Source organism: Euleptes europaea, chromosome 6, assembly GCF_029931775.1.
Source record: "Euleptes europaea isolate rEulEur1 chromosome 6, rEulEur1.hap1, whole genome shotgun sequence".
Taxonomy (NCBI): Eukaryota; Metazoa; Chordata; class Lepidosauria; order Squamata; family Sphaerodactylidae; genus Euleptes; species Euleptes europaea.
In genome coordinates, this window is record NC_079317.1 from 73858303 (window position 1) to 73871949 (window position 13647).

The 13647-nt window shown below is 44.1% G+C and overlaps 1 protein-coding gene across 1 annotated transcript in view; it reads left to right on the forward strand.

Annotated features, from left to right (window-relative positions):
* The first annotated feature begins 1662 nt into the window (after positions 1 to 1662).
* The window catches only part of GAS2 (growth arrest specific 2), a 160550-nt gene continuing 148565 nt past the window's right edge, over positions 1663 to 13647 (forward strand). Inside the window, exon 1 of the mRNA XM_056851518.1 lies at positions 1663 to 1795. The gene's annotated coding sequence lies outside the window, so the exon portion shown is untranslated. The remainder of the gene's footprint in view (positions 1796 to 13647) is intronic.

A 13647-nucleotide genomic window follows, 5' to 3' on the forward strand; every position in this document is an offset into this window, starting at 1 on the left:
GGCTAGTCACAGTTCTCTTAGCGCTCTCTCAGCCCCACCTACCTCACAGGGGGTCTGTTGTAGGGAGGGGAAGGGAAGGTGATTGTAAGCCAGTTTGACTCTTCCTTAAGTGGTAGAGAAAGTTGACATATAAAAACCAACTCTTCTTCTTCATCCTGATCCAGCCATCTTACCACACTGGTCACTTATTGCCCTATGTTGGTGCTACAGGTCTCGGACAATGGCAGCAAGTCTCCCTTGAAATCAAAAGGAGGCTTACTTGAAGGAACTGTAGAGGCAGCCCAATTTATAAGTTAAGGTAAAAATCTTAGGAAATGGTAAAAATCTTAGGAAATCTTAGGAAAAATCTTAGGAAATGCCATTAAAGGATCCCGGATGCCAAGTGGTATGATCCTCCATGGCATCATCTAGGAGACACAGCGGCACAAGGAGCTGTTATATATTGAGTAAGACCATTGGGCTATCAAGGTTGATATTGTCAACTCTGACTGGCAGCAGCTATCCATAGTTTTAAGCAGAGGCCTTTCCCATCAAGGACCATGTGAACCTTTTTTCCTGGAGATTAAACCTGAACCTTCTGCATGCAAAGCAGGCACTCTACTATTGAGACACAAGTATTATGTGTTTTTATTTACTTTACTTATATCCTGCCTCTCTTCCCAGTAGGGACCCAAAGCAGCTTATGTTCTTTTCCTCTCCTCTGTTGGTTAAAGTGTTGGACTAGGATCTGGAAAAACCAGGTTTGAATTCCTGCTGTCATTAACACTTGCTGGGTGACCTTGGGCCAGTCACACACTGTCAGTCTAAACTACCTCACAGGGTTGTTGTCAGGTTAAAACAACCCTGTGAGGTAGTTTAGGCTGACAGTGCGTCACTGGCCCAATGTCACCCAGCAAGTGTCAATGACAGCAGGAATTCGAACCTGGATTTTCCAGATCCTAGTCTGACACTTTAACCACTGCACCACATTGGCTCTATTAGAATATTCCGCTGTGTATACCAAAATGTCTTGGGCCGACTTGAAATGCTATATTTAGAAGGCTAACAGTGCAATCCAATGATGAGTTGCTCCATTGTGAGCCCACTGAGTGGATTTAGGCTGCAGTAGCTCTTCATAGGATTGTGCTGTTCGTGATTTACTTTGGCACGAATTTCCCAAGGCATTTGATCACTCCGGCATTTGCTTATGAAACACAACGCCACAATAAACCAGCACAACATTTTTCCTGCTTTAAAATCAATGGGGACTTGGCCGTGGACTTCAATGGGATATGAAGTGCACCCAATTATCTTTAAAGGGATGAAGCTAAAATCAGACGAGCGGAGTCCAAAAAACGAACCATTTAACAGCGGTATCATTAAACGCCCCAAATAAATCTCAGCCAGTGTTTTTAGGTCATCTTTCCCCCTCCCTGATCGGAGTATTGGAAACAGCATAAATATTATAAGAGCTGGATGGTTCTCAGCCCCAAGTCCTCGCCAATAGTTTGTAATTCAATATCTCTTGCGTTTCGAGGGGAAGCCGGTGTCAACGGTGCCTCTCCCCCACCCTTTTCGGAGGAAAAAAAAAAAAAGCCAGCCTTTAACTTCCGTTCAGTCTATGCGGACTGATGAAATGTAGGAAATCTGTTTCTGACGGGGGAGAGGGGAAAAAAAAAAAGGTTTCCCAAAGAGAGCACCGAGCACAGAGAGATCCGAAGTATGAAGAGTGGCAGTGGCGCGGCTGGACTGCTCAGAAGGGGAGAACCGGACGGGCTGCAGGCGGAGGAGAGCGCCAGGGCGTTGCGCGGCGAAAGTGAGTGGGGATCTCCGCGGAGAGGGAGGCGGGCGCGAAACGCCGGCTGGCTGCTAATAAAGAGCCCACGCTGGGGGGGAAGGAGGACTCTGGTGGCCGCATCGGAGAGCTATTAGCAAACATCCGACGGGCTTTTTTTTATTTTTTTATTTTGCAAGTGATCTAAACAAGAGGAGGGCGCGCCCGCCCGCTGTTGTTTGTTTCCCAGGAGTAAAGGGCGCGGAGGCCAAGGGGGCGACGTGTCCCCTCCCGCTCAGTCCCGTGGAGTTGATATCACCGGGCGCTTTCACACATGCTGAACGATGCCCTTTCGGTCCCCTTTGCAGCTGGATTTGACCGTGGCCCTTTACGCGCCGGAGGGTTCCCCTCGCCTTTGCTGCGCTCTGGATGCGCGCTTGCGAACGACCGTGAAACTGCATGGAAAGCGGATTGAAAGTGCGTTGTTCGGCACGGGTGAAAGGGCTGACATTGTCGTCCGCCTCTCCTTTGGCTAGGGCAAGCGAACCGCCCTCGCCTTGCAAAGAGTTTGCAAAGGGGAACGAGCGCGCGGCTGGCTGGGAGAGGGAGGACTGGGGCTTGCAAAGTTTGCAAACCAGCGTGCGGCTAGGGTCTGGGTTTCGGAATGCATTTTTAAATTTTTTTTTTTTTTTTTTTTTTTTGAGCAAACCAAGTTCGAAAGTGCAGGATAAGAAACGGGGGAGGAAGGTTTGGGTCTTGAAAAAGAACTTTCCACTTTCAGAAGCTTGATGGGACTGCGCGGCGAAGCCTTTGCGCATGACTGTGGGGTTGGAATACAGACCAAAAAAATCCACCTCCAGTCCTATACTGCACATTTGCCTTTGTCTTTCTGGAAATAGAGAACGGGGGTTAGCACGCGTATGCCAAAGTTGTCGGTGCAACCGGGCGAGCAACGTGCATGTGTGAGAGAGAGAGGGAAAGAGAGAGATGCCGATTGTATCTTTACTACTTGGATCACTATATATGCAGTCCGTGTTGTTTTGGGAGGTCAATTCAGAGCGCCCATTCATGAGAATGGCTACGTTACGCACCTAGGGATCTAGGTTCCATCCGAAGAGTTTCATCCTGGTTAGGACGGACTCTGTCGTTATCAGGATTTCAAGGTGCAGCGTGTGTGTTTGTTTTGTTTTTGCATGCACCTAAACAACCAAGCACCCCTTACCACAACCTAGATATGTGTGTGTGTATAGGGGTGCACTTCTCCGGAAACGCTTGGTGGCGTCTACCTAGAAATTGGGAGTGGGTGTTAGGAGGAGGGTGCTTCCCCCCTCCCACTCTTCAATCTGTCTATTAGAAGCGCATATTCTCAGATTCGAGTCCAGTAGCGCCCTTATTAGAGACGGACAGGTGCTACTGGACGCGAGCTACCCTCTGAAACTCATTTTATGCATGGGAGGTTTTGCCTTGGATTGGCCACTCTTTAGATGCACATTTTCCCATCCAAATTCTCAAAACTCATCAATGGCCATTTATGCATGGGAGGTTTTGCCTAGGATTTGCCATTCTCTAGAGGCACACTTTCCCCATCCAAATTCTCTAAAACTCAACAATAAGCCCCCGTGCAGAGTTTTGAGAATTCGGATGGGGGAAATGTGCATCTAGAGAGCGGCAAATACAAGGCAAAACCTCCCATGCAGAAATGGCCTCAGTAAGTCATCACCCTGATGATTCAAGGTGCAATGCTAAAACAGATTTAATTTTTTTTAAATTACAATCATAATAGTCGTAAATAATAAAGCAGCGTAGAATAAGGCTCCCTCCATAGCAGCTTAATTAACTCTTTGTTAATTATGCTCCAATAAGAAGGTCTGTAGTGGGGGTCTTTTAAAAATATCCACAACAGTATTCTCCCTCTAGAAACATCTGCAGCAAACACTGAAACAAGCATGGCCAGGAAAGGGGGTGGTAGTCTTAAATAATAGAGTGTTTTCCCTCGCTCAACTGCAGATCATTTAGATCAGTCCACCGACCCCAAGGGAAGGGTTTAATGCACAATTCTCCTTGCCTTTCTCCCTATAAGGTGGAGATGGATGCAGACAAGAGCGACAGACAGGCTTTCTATTATTATTTGCAGGGATCATGTAACTGCCTTGCTTTCTCCAGGCTGCTTCCCCCCCCCCTTCCAAGTGATCGAAGTGCACTCTCTTTTCTGGATTGGAGCCTAGTCTCTGGTCTGGGCTTGGATGGCTTTGTATTTGGAAGAGGAATGTGAGACGCAGAGATATTTTCCCCCTTTCTCCTTCGTCGCATTGCAGGTTTTCTCCACCACCCTGCCTTCTACTGAAAGAAAGTGTAGCTTTGTCATAACCACCACAAATTTAAAGGAGGAAGACTTAGGGGGGGGGCATACTTTGCTTGCAGTCTCTCCAAACCCATTAAATCTTGGATCAGGTCTTCATTGCCGAGCAGATGCCCTACCAATTATAATAGCTTTGTGAGGCGGACTTTGATTTAATAGGAGATTTGTAACTGAGATTCTGCAATGTGTTTGGTAGGGTGCAATAGGCCAGGGAACAGAATTAGAATTATAGAATCATAAGAGTTGGATGGGACTGCCAGGGTCATCTAGTCCAACCCCCTGCACAATGCAGGAGATTCACAACTACCTCCCCTACACACACCCAGTGACCCCTGCTACATGCCCAGAAGATGGCCAAGATGCCCTCCCTCTCATAAACTGCCTAAGGTCATAGAAGCAGCATTGCTGACAGATGGTCATCTGGGTGTGTAAAGTGCCTTCAAGTCGCAGCCGACTTATGGCGACCCCTTTTGAGGTTTTCATGGCAAGAGACTAACAGAGGTGGTTTGCCAGTGCCTTCCTCTGCATAGCAACCCTGGTATTCCTTGGTGGTCTCCCATCCAAATACTAACCAGGGCTGACCCTGCTTAGCTTCTGAGATCTGACGAGATCAGGTCATCTAGTCTCTGCTTAAAAACCTCCAGGGACGGCACACTTACCACCTCCCGAGGAAGCCTGTTCCACTGAGGAACCACTCTAACTGTTAGAAAATTCTTTCTAATGTCTAGATGGAAACCCTTTTGATTTAATTTCGACCTGTTGATTCTGGTCTGACCTTCTGGGCCAACAGAAAACAACTCGGCACCATCCTCTATATGACAGCCCTTCAAGTACTTGAAGATGGTTATCATGTCCCCTCTCAGTCTTCCCCTCTTCGGACTAAACATACCCAGCTCCTTCAACCTTTCCTCATAGGACTTGGTCTCCCAACCCCTCTCCATCTTTCTGTGCTCTTCTGGTAACATTAGAGATCTGAGGTTCATGGGAGGAACCCATGTTGCAGATCTCGTCTGTGCCAGCGTCACTCCTATCAATGGTTTTTCCTGGTCATGTTTTTGGCCATGTTGCTGATCTTCTCTCAAGTGGCCCTAGGCCAGCCACCTAATCGGAGCAGCACAGAAAGAAGACGTCCTGAAGCAGCTCTCTGCAAATAACACGAGAAAGGGCTCTCTCTCTTTTTTTTTTTTTATATATAAATTTTATTGGATTTTATACTAAAAAATTTCCATTGCATTAAACAACATCTATGACAATATAAAATTTCAATTCTAACCTAAAGTTGTTATAGTTCCATAACATATAATAAAGAAAAAAAAGAAAAAAAAAAGAAATGGAAAATTTTGACTTCCCCTTCACCTCTATCTTCCTCTTAATAAAAAGTTCATCTCGTCGTAGTTAATCTAATCTTAATAAACTATCAATATCCTGTATAAAAAAAACCATAATCTGTTAGTAAATATAATTATGCTTATTCATTATGAAAAAAACCAGAAATAATCCTCTGGATCAGATTAGAAAATATTCTTCCATTCTTCCCAATTTTAACTCATATTCACAATAATGCATCCACGCCCCCCATTCCCCCAGAAACCGAACGTCATTTTCTTCATTTAGAATAGCTGTGAGTTTTGCCATTTCTGCCACTTCAAACATTTTAACAATCCAGTCTTTTTTCTCAAGAATTTCTAGCCCTTTATTCCCAAAATGATGTCTTAATCTTAATTCCACTACATCATTAATAGCCATGCCACCCGTCCACACTATCAAAGCCTTTGGATCCAGCAATCATGTTTAAATCAATCCTTTAACCATGGTCTAATACTTCCTTCTGTAACTGAAATAGGCCAGTCAGGTATGGGAACAGGATTTCTTTGTTCTCTCTCATTTCCTCAGACAGGATACGTATCCAAAAATAACTCTTTCTGGGCTTCATCTCCATCGTGGCTTCAATCTGTATTCCGTGACCTGCTCTCTTCTTCCTTATATCCACACGTCGTTCCATGACTTTTTTAAATGAAAAGTCTATTTCTTGTATGTCTGATCTCTTTATCGCCGGCTGGTTGCTTTCTTGAACTTCTGTCTTCTTCTTTGTATCCTTGTATTCTTCCATGACTTTTTGGGCAGAAGAGTCCATTGCTTGTATGTCTGTATTTGTGGTCATCGTATGAATTTTCAAGACTTTTATGTCTTCTATAACCAGATCCAACTTCTGATTGCCTACCTGTGATGATTGGTCAAGAGTCGTCATCATTGAAATCAGTTGAGCCATCTGTGTTGAAATCTGTTTTAATTGTTTAATTGTCACCTCAGAATGTTTAGCAAGCATGTCCTGTATTTTTTTTCCATGTTTGAATTCTGTAAAATTCCCTTTGATTTCATAGGAGCGGGGCTATGTATTAAGTCAAAAAAAGCTGGTAAAATACATGTCCACAGACAGGGCCTTTAAAGTTCTAATTAAAAGATAATAATTCAAACATCAGCCTTATAATTTTTTCGGATTGAAAAGAGTCGAAATTGGCTCTAGAATTGCGTTTTAAAGTTTTGAAATACCAGTGAGTTTTTTTCGGTCGCTCTAGGTCGGGCTGATCAGGAAGTATACAGGAAGTTGCTAGTGCCGTGGACCTTCTACCGCCTCTTCTCGATGGTTGTTCCTTCAGGAATGATTTCCAAGTAACTAGAGTGCGACGCGTAATCGGTCCTACAACTACTTCCTGTTATTTTAGTTCCGATGATAGATAGGTTGTTATAGAGGGTCTTCCGTTCCAGGCGCTCCCTTACTGCAAACGTGGCAGGATATGCTTCGCCGGAAAATCAGGAAGAAAAATCACCCTCCCCTTCCCTTGGACCCATTGGTGATAGTTCTTGTCAATCAAAAGGTATCCTTCCGACTCTTTATTATGGTTTAGGCTGATCGGATTGATAAGGCTCCTGTCGCTAATCCCGATGGCTAACTCAGATCAAACTTTTTCAGTTCGGATTAAGGAGGAATGGGGGTCCCAGAAATATTCTTATCAGCCCCCCGTCTGTTCAAGTTTCCAGTAAGTAGACGAAAAGTTCTTTTGTACTCACTTGGGTGTCAAGAGGTGAGGTTCTTTTCTTTATGTAGTCCTTATGTTGGTATTAAGGTGGTGGAGGGTGGAGCTTGATGCCTAAGTTGCGTTTTGGCGATGTCCTTCCCTAGTGCCCTCGCAGGACCGGCGTCCAGGACTCCGAGGGGCTTAAAAAGCCCCCTCAGAGTACCTAGGAGGTCAAACCGCGTTTGCGGGCTGCAGGGAGTTCCTGCTTTCCAACCCACTTGCAAGGGTCGGATTGGGGTATCTATGTACCCCAGAAATAACGCAAACTTGGATTTCTCCCAGGACAGCCTGGGGAAATGGAGTGCTCTCCCCAGCAGCACCACCGGAAGTCAACACGAGAAAGGGCTCTCAAAGGACTCCCAACTAATTAGCAAGAGATGGCAATAAGATTGCCTTATGATTGGTCTGGGTATGCGATCAGATTGCTTCAGATATTATTGTAACATATAAATACTAACACCACATTACCACATGTAATGGCAGCGAAGGTTTTGGGTCAAATCACATAGCCTCTAGGTTGACTTAAGCCCCAAACTCCATTAAAAAAATAAATAAATTAAACCCTGAATCATGTTGTGTGTGTTAAATGCTGTCAAGTTGCTTCCGACTCATGGCGACCCTATGAATCAATGTCCTCCAAAATGTCCTATCTTTGACAGCCTTTCTCAGATCTTGCTAATTGAGGGCTGTGGCTTCCTTTATTGAGTCAATCCATCTCTTGTTGGGTCTTCCTCTTTTCCTGCTGCCCTCAACTTTTCCTAACATGATTGTCTTTTCCAGTGACTCTTGTTTTCTCATAATGTGACCAAAATACGATCACCTCAGTTTAGTCATTTTAGCTTCTAGGGTCAGTTCAGGCTTGATTTGATCTTTAACCCACTGATTTGTTTTTTTGGCAGTCCATGGTATCCGTAACACTCTCCTCCAACACCACATTTCAAAGGAATCTACTTTCTTCCTATCATGTTGTTTCCTTTTAAATAAACATTTCACTGAATATTTGAATCAGAGAAAATCTATGGCTCAGTTGCATGGTATGTGCCAATTTGTAAAATGACATGTGTGGTATGCACAAATTTGCAGGATCCAAACTGCAGACTAGTATGCTTATTGATGTGATTACTTTTCTAGTGCCTGGGTAGTGTTGGCAGATTATCTTTCACAACATTATTCCTGGACAATGTCAAAACATCCTTTCAGAGTTCATTAGCTTCACCATTGACTATCCTTTCAGAGCATGTAACACTCTTGAACCTGCCTTACACTGGGGAAAGAGGAGAGAATAATTTGCTGTGGCAGACGGAAATAACAGGGTTAAAAATGTGATGGTTCTCCCATCACAAACATTTGCAGCCCTTGGACTGGAGAGAGGTGATTTCCTATCGCAGCCGTGAATATATCTATGCTTGCAGAATACAAACTTATTTCCTGCCAGGTTGTAATAATCCCTACAGCAGCAAGATAACCCCCACACTAAGACCCAACAGGCTTTATTAGTCCAGGTCATTTATACAGTAGAAGTTTGTTTAAGAATCTTGTCTAGCAGAACAGGCTCTGAAAAGTCCCAATCCACATCGAGTCACCTACTCTCAAACCATCTTGTATTCTAATGGCGAAGTCGGCAAATCTTTGGACACTTAAATCTGATGACTGGAGCTGTGAATGAACAAAACAGATCTTTCTACAAATCTTAAAAGGGCCCCAGGTTCGCAGAAAAATCTGAAATCTAAAAAAGAAAAAAATACATTGAGGAGTTTAAAAAAGCCAAAAATGATAAAAGGAGTTCTTATAGCTTTAAGCAAGGGAGTCTCCCAGTGGCTGTTGCTAGGCAACCACAACATTCAGGCTTCAGTTTCTGCAAGTAAAAGGTAGGGGAAGGGGACAGAGCCCTTTCCAGGCCTATTGTGACTTTTGAAGGAGGACTGATTGGGGCCCTGCCTGGCTAGGGTTGCCAGCTCCAGGTTGGGAAATTTCTGGAGATTTTGTGGTGGAGTCTTAAGGAGGGAAGGGTTTGGGAAGGGGAGAGGCCCCAGCCGAATGTAATGCTATAGAGTCTACCTTCCAAAGCAGCCATTTTCTCCAGGGGAACCGATCTCTGTCATCTGGAGTTTGGCTGTAATTCTAGGAGATCTCCAGGTCCTACCTGGACATTGGCAACCCTAGGCCTGAGAGCAACATGGATGACTTGATACCACCCAACTTGCATGACTCAACTAGGCCTGGCTGCTTGCCAGCAGACCCTTTATGAAAGCCAGTGTGGTATAGCAGTTGGAGCTTCAAAGTAGGGTTGGGAGACCCAGGTTTGAATCCCCATCTTGCTGTGGAAGCTTACTGGCTTATTTTGGACCAATCACATCCTTTCAGCCTAACCTTCCTCACAGGGTTGTTGTGTAGATAAAAAAGAGGAAAGGAGACTTATGTAAACTGCTTTGGTCCCCACTGTGGAGAAAGACTATTTTTCCAAGGTAGAGGCTGAAAAGTGGGAGATGGAAAACTTAAGACAGAGGGGCAGATAACAGTAGGTTGGCTGTTGGGTGAGAAGGAGACAGGGCTACCAACTCTAGGCTGGGAAATTCCTGGAGATTTGAGGGATGGAGCCTGGGGAGGGTGGGATTTTCGGAGTGGAGAGACCTCAGATGGGTATGATGCCGTGGACTCCATCCTCCAAAGCAGCCATTTCCTCCACAGGAACTGGAGATCACTCAGAATTAGAACTGACCTCCAGATGACAAAGATCTGTCCCCCTGGAGAAAATGGCTGCTTTGGAAGGTGGACTCTGTGGCATTATACCCTGCTGAGATTGCTTCCCTCCCCAAACCTCAACCTCCCAAGGCATCACTCCCAAATCTCTAGGAATTTCCCAACCTGGAGCTGGCAATCCTAAGGGGAACTGATCTCTGTAGTTGGCAGATATGTTGTGACTTTGGAAGAGCCTCTGTTGCCACTGCTGCTGGGGGGTGGGGGGAGAGGAAGCTGGTGGGAGGCTGGGAGGGTGATGGGGGGCAGAAAGAGAGAGAAAGAGTGATGGGGTTGGGGGAAGAAATAGAAAGTGACAAGCATGGGGGGAGACTAAGAAAAGGGGTGGCAGGAGGGAGAAAGAGTGAGAGACTGGGAGAAGTAGTGGGAGAGGGGAGGGAGGAAAGGGAGGTGAATGGGACAGCTGCTCCGACAAGTTTCTTGTGGGTCCCCACTTGTTCTGTTCTAGTTTACTGATTGCAGTGTGACTGCTGAGGGAACCCTGATCTAGAAATCCTTGTGCTTTTAGTGCCCAGCTGCAAAAAGATAAATACATTTGCTAATTTTGTTTTGTGCTGGCTGCCAACCCACAAGGCTTACATAAGTATTAAGCATCAGTGTGCAGCCATGCGCCAGGTTCCTGTCCCGCTGCATTTTAAGCACACCATCCACTTTGTATCAGATGTATTCATAATACAAAGGCTGCTTGTGAATTAGAGTTTACTTTATCGGTATAGATCACATTTTGATGTAAGCTCTTAAAAATTCTAATTGATTAATGCGTTTCAGATGGTGGTTCCCCTCTCCCCATCCACTCCTCCTTTCTTTTAACATGTACAGTATGCTCCAAGCTAATCTGGGAGAGTTCCAGAAACTCTGGGCTAAATTGGTTGTGGTATGGTTTATATGGATAATAAAATAACTAAAAAAAAGAAGATTGAATTTCCTTACAAAAATATAACTGTTCTTGCTGCATATGAGTGAGCTTATGTTTTATCCAGTTATTTGTTGTTGTTAGAGGGAAAAATAACCATTAAGATTATAGATATGGTTACTTATAATGTAGTTAGTGATAATATATATTTTCTTATATTTTATTCTCTTAGCCTCAGATCTAAGAATATTAGTAAGTTAATAAGGACCACATTTATACCAGTGCTACAATGTATGCACTAGCTCCTTATCGCCTTCCAAACTCAAACTCAATTCAAGGTGATGATCTATAAAGACCTGAGAAGCCGGGGTCACATATACCTAAGATACTGCGTCCGTGACCTTTATATTTGATCCTCTCTTAAAAACACTATCTATGCACCAAATAAAAGTGTATGTAGAGGGGTCTCTTAGTGGCTGTCTATTATCTTTGGAAATCTGCTCCCCTAGAGGGTTACCAAAACCTGAGCTTGTACGTCTTCTGGAAGCTGCCAGATTGTTTTATTTGGATAGCTAAGTGAGATATGAGAAAATAATTAACATGCTGTTATCCATTACTAGTTCAGAGAATAAAGTATGCTAGAATTCAGATAAATAAATGGTCCAGGTGCATGTTTTAGTTAAACATGTTCAGGGAAGAAATAACACTCTTGACTGCCTTCTACTTAATCCCATATTACCATGTTTCAGGGAAACACATACCTTAGATGTACTAGGAGCTCACTTTTCAGTTCAACACCAAATCACAGTACGATAGCCTGAGAGTTAGAAAGAAAACCTTTTTTTACCCATCTGTCAGTCCTAGGAACTGTAACAATAATGGGATGGTTTGACAAAATAACAAGTCCTAACACAATTTTGAAAAGAAAAAAAGTATTGACATTGTTTGATAGAAGGGAAATATTAGCACATTGACTGTTCCCTTAAATAAAACCGAGTACTCTTTCAGGCAGTCCTGATGATACCAGAAGATGGATGTCCATGTTGAGATTGGAATATTCCAAATGTACACACATCCCATGCAACATGTATCAAGCAAGTGGAGGCAGGAGACCAAGGGTGATTTCACACACACTAAATAATGCACTTTCAAGCCATTTTCAGTGCATTTCAGCGATCATTGGCAAGTGGATTTTGCCATATGGCAGGCATGGTAAAATCCACTTGCAAAGTACATTGAAAGTAGATTAAAAGGGGGAGAAGGGGAAGCAGGTGCTTATAGCTCCCTGTCCAAGCAGGTTCCAGGCAATGGTCCAAGACCTGGGCAGGGGTCCCTAGTGGGCGGCCAATAATCCACAAAGGGAAAGCAGCAGAGCTATTCAAGTGCAGCAGGATGGGTACCCCAAAGCTTTTGAAACCCAGATGGTTTGAGGCCAGATGGAGCATACTTATAGGGCATAGAGACACATCCAAGGAAAGCACAGTAGAAGACAGGAATTGGAGGGCTGAGTATGCAAGATACTGCTCCTAAGTTACACATTAGGAGAAGCGCAGACAAATATCTGACTTCTGTTACAGGACCAAAAGATTGAGTTAATATTCCTCTCTTTTTGGGGGAAAGGGTTTGGAGGATGGTAAAGGGAATCCAGGGAGGTGAACAGGTATGCTCCTTGATTGACTGAAGCTAAGTGGGAGGGTGCTCCCAGGGTCCTGGAACACTGAAAATGAGAACCAGAAGCGATGGGGACGAGGTTTGTCAGTATGATTGCCAACCTCCAGTTACTAGCTGGAGATCTCCAGCTACTACAACTGATCTCCAGCTGATAGAGAGCAGTTCACCTGGAGAAAATGGCCACTTTGGCAATTGGACTCAATGGCATTGAAGTCCCTCCCCAAACCCCGCCCTCCTCAGGCTCTGCCCCTAAAACCTCCCACCAGTGGCGAAGAGAGACCTGGCAACCCTATTTGTTAGAGGAAATTTTTGTGGTGACCAATTCCATAGTCCAAATTAGATCACTGGACTAGAGACCCCTTCATGGGAAATACTAATGTAGGCTTTAGTTCTTTCTAAGGTTTGAGTGCCAAACCCACCAGGTCTTTTGTATGAAAGTACTCTTGATTAAGTACTGAGAGGTCCAGATTCATGGTCTGAAGGCTAGCAGAAGAGAGGGGATTATTTCTTTCTGAGGCTGCCATCATTACCAGTGAGCATGATGAGATTATGTGGAGTTACACTTCAGCCTGCCCTTTCCCTGCTGGATGTAAACCTTTGTATTGTAGATGGCCCGAAGCTCATTTTTGAGCCTCCTGCGACTGGCAAAGAAAAGATGACCTTGGAGCCAAGATGGAGGGGGAGAGACAAATTACAATAAAATAGAGGCTTGCTGGAACACCAGAATGCTCATCTATGTTATAAATACTAGGCAAATGCAACTTATTATTTTTATTTTTATTTTGGATCTCAGAGCACGTTCTCTCCTAGGACCCATCCTTCTCTACTGATTACTGTCCTCAAAGGAGAACTTTTTCTCTGCATGCTTTTTTGGAAAGAGCCATTGGAAGGAGCAAAAAAGGAGCCATAGGAAGAATCCATAACAGATTACTTTTCTCTCTGGTTTAGAAAATTAAAAGCCAAGTATCTATTTTATCAGGCTTTCAATGACTGATAGTTACATCTGATATTTTGTACATCTAGTATTAGTTTACTGGCATTTCTAGAATTATTTGTACTGTTTGTAGCTCTGTTCGTATGTACCGGTACATTCTTATGCAGCGTATTGTCTACTCTGCTCTTCCACCAAACATCAGCTCAAATATAATCTTTTGCTGTGCTTTAGATGTCTTTTTCT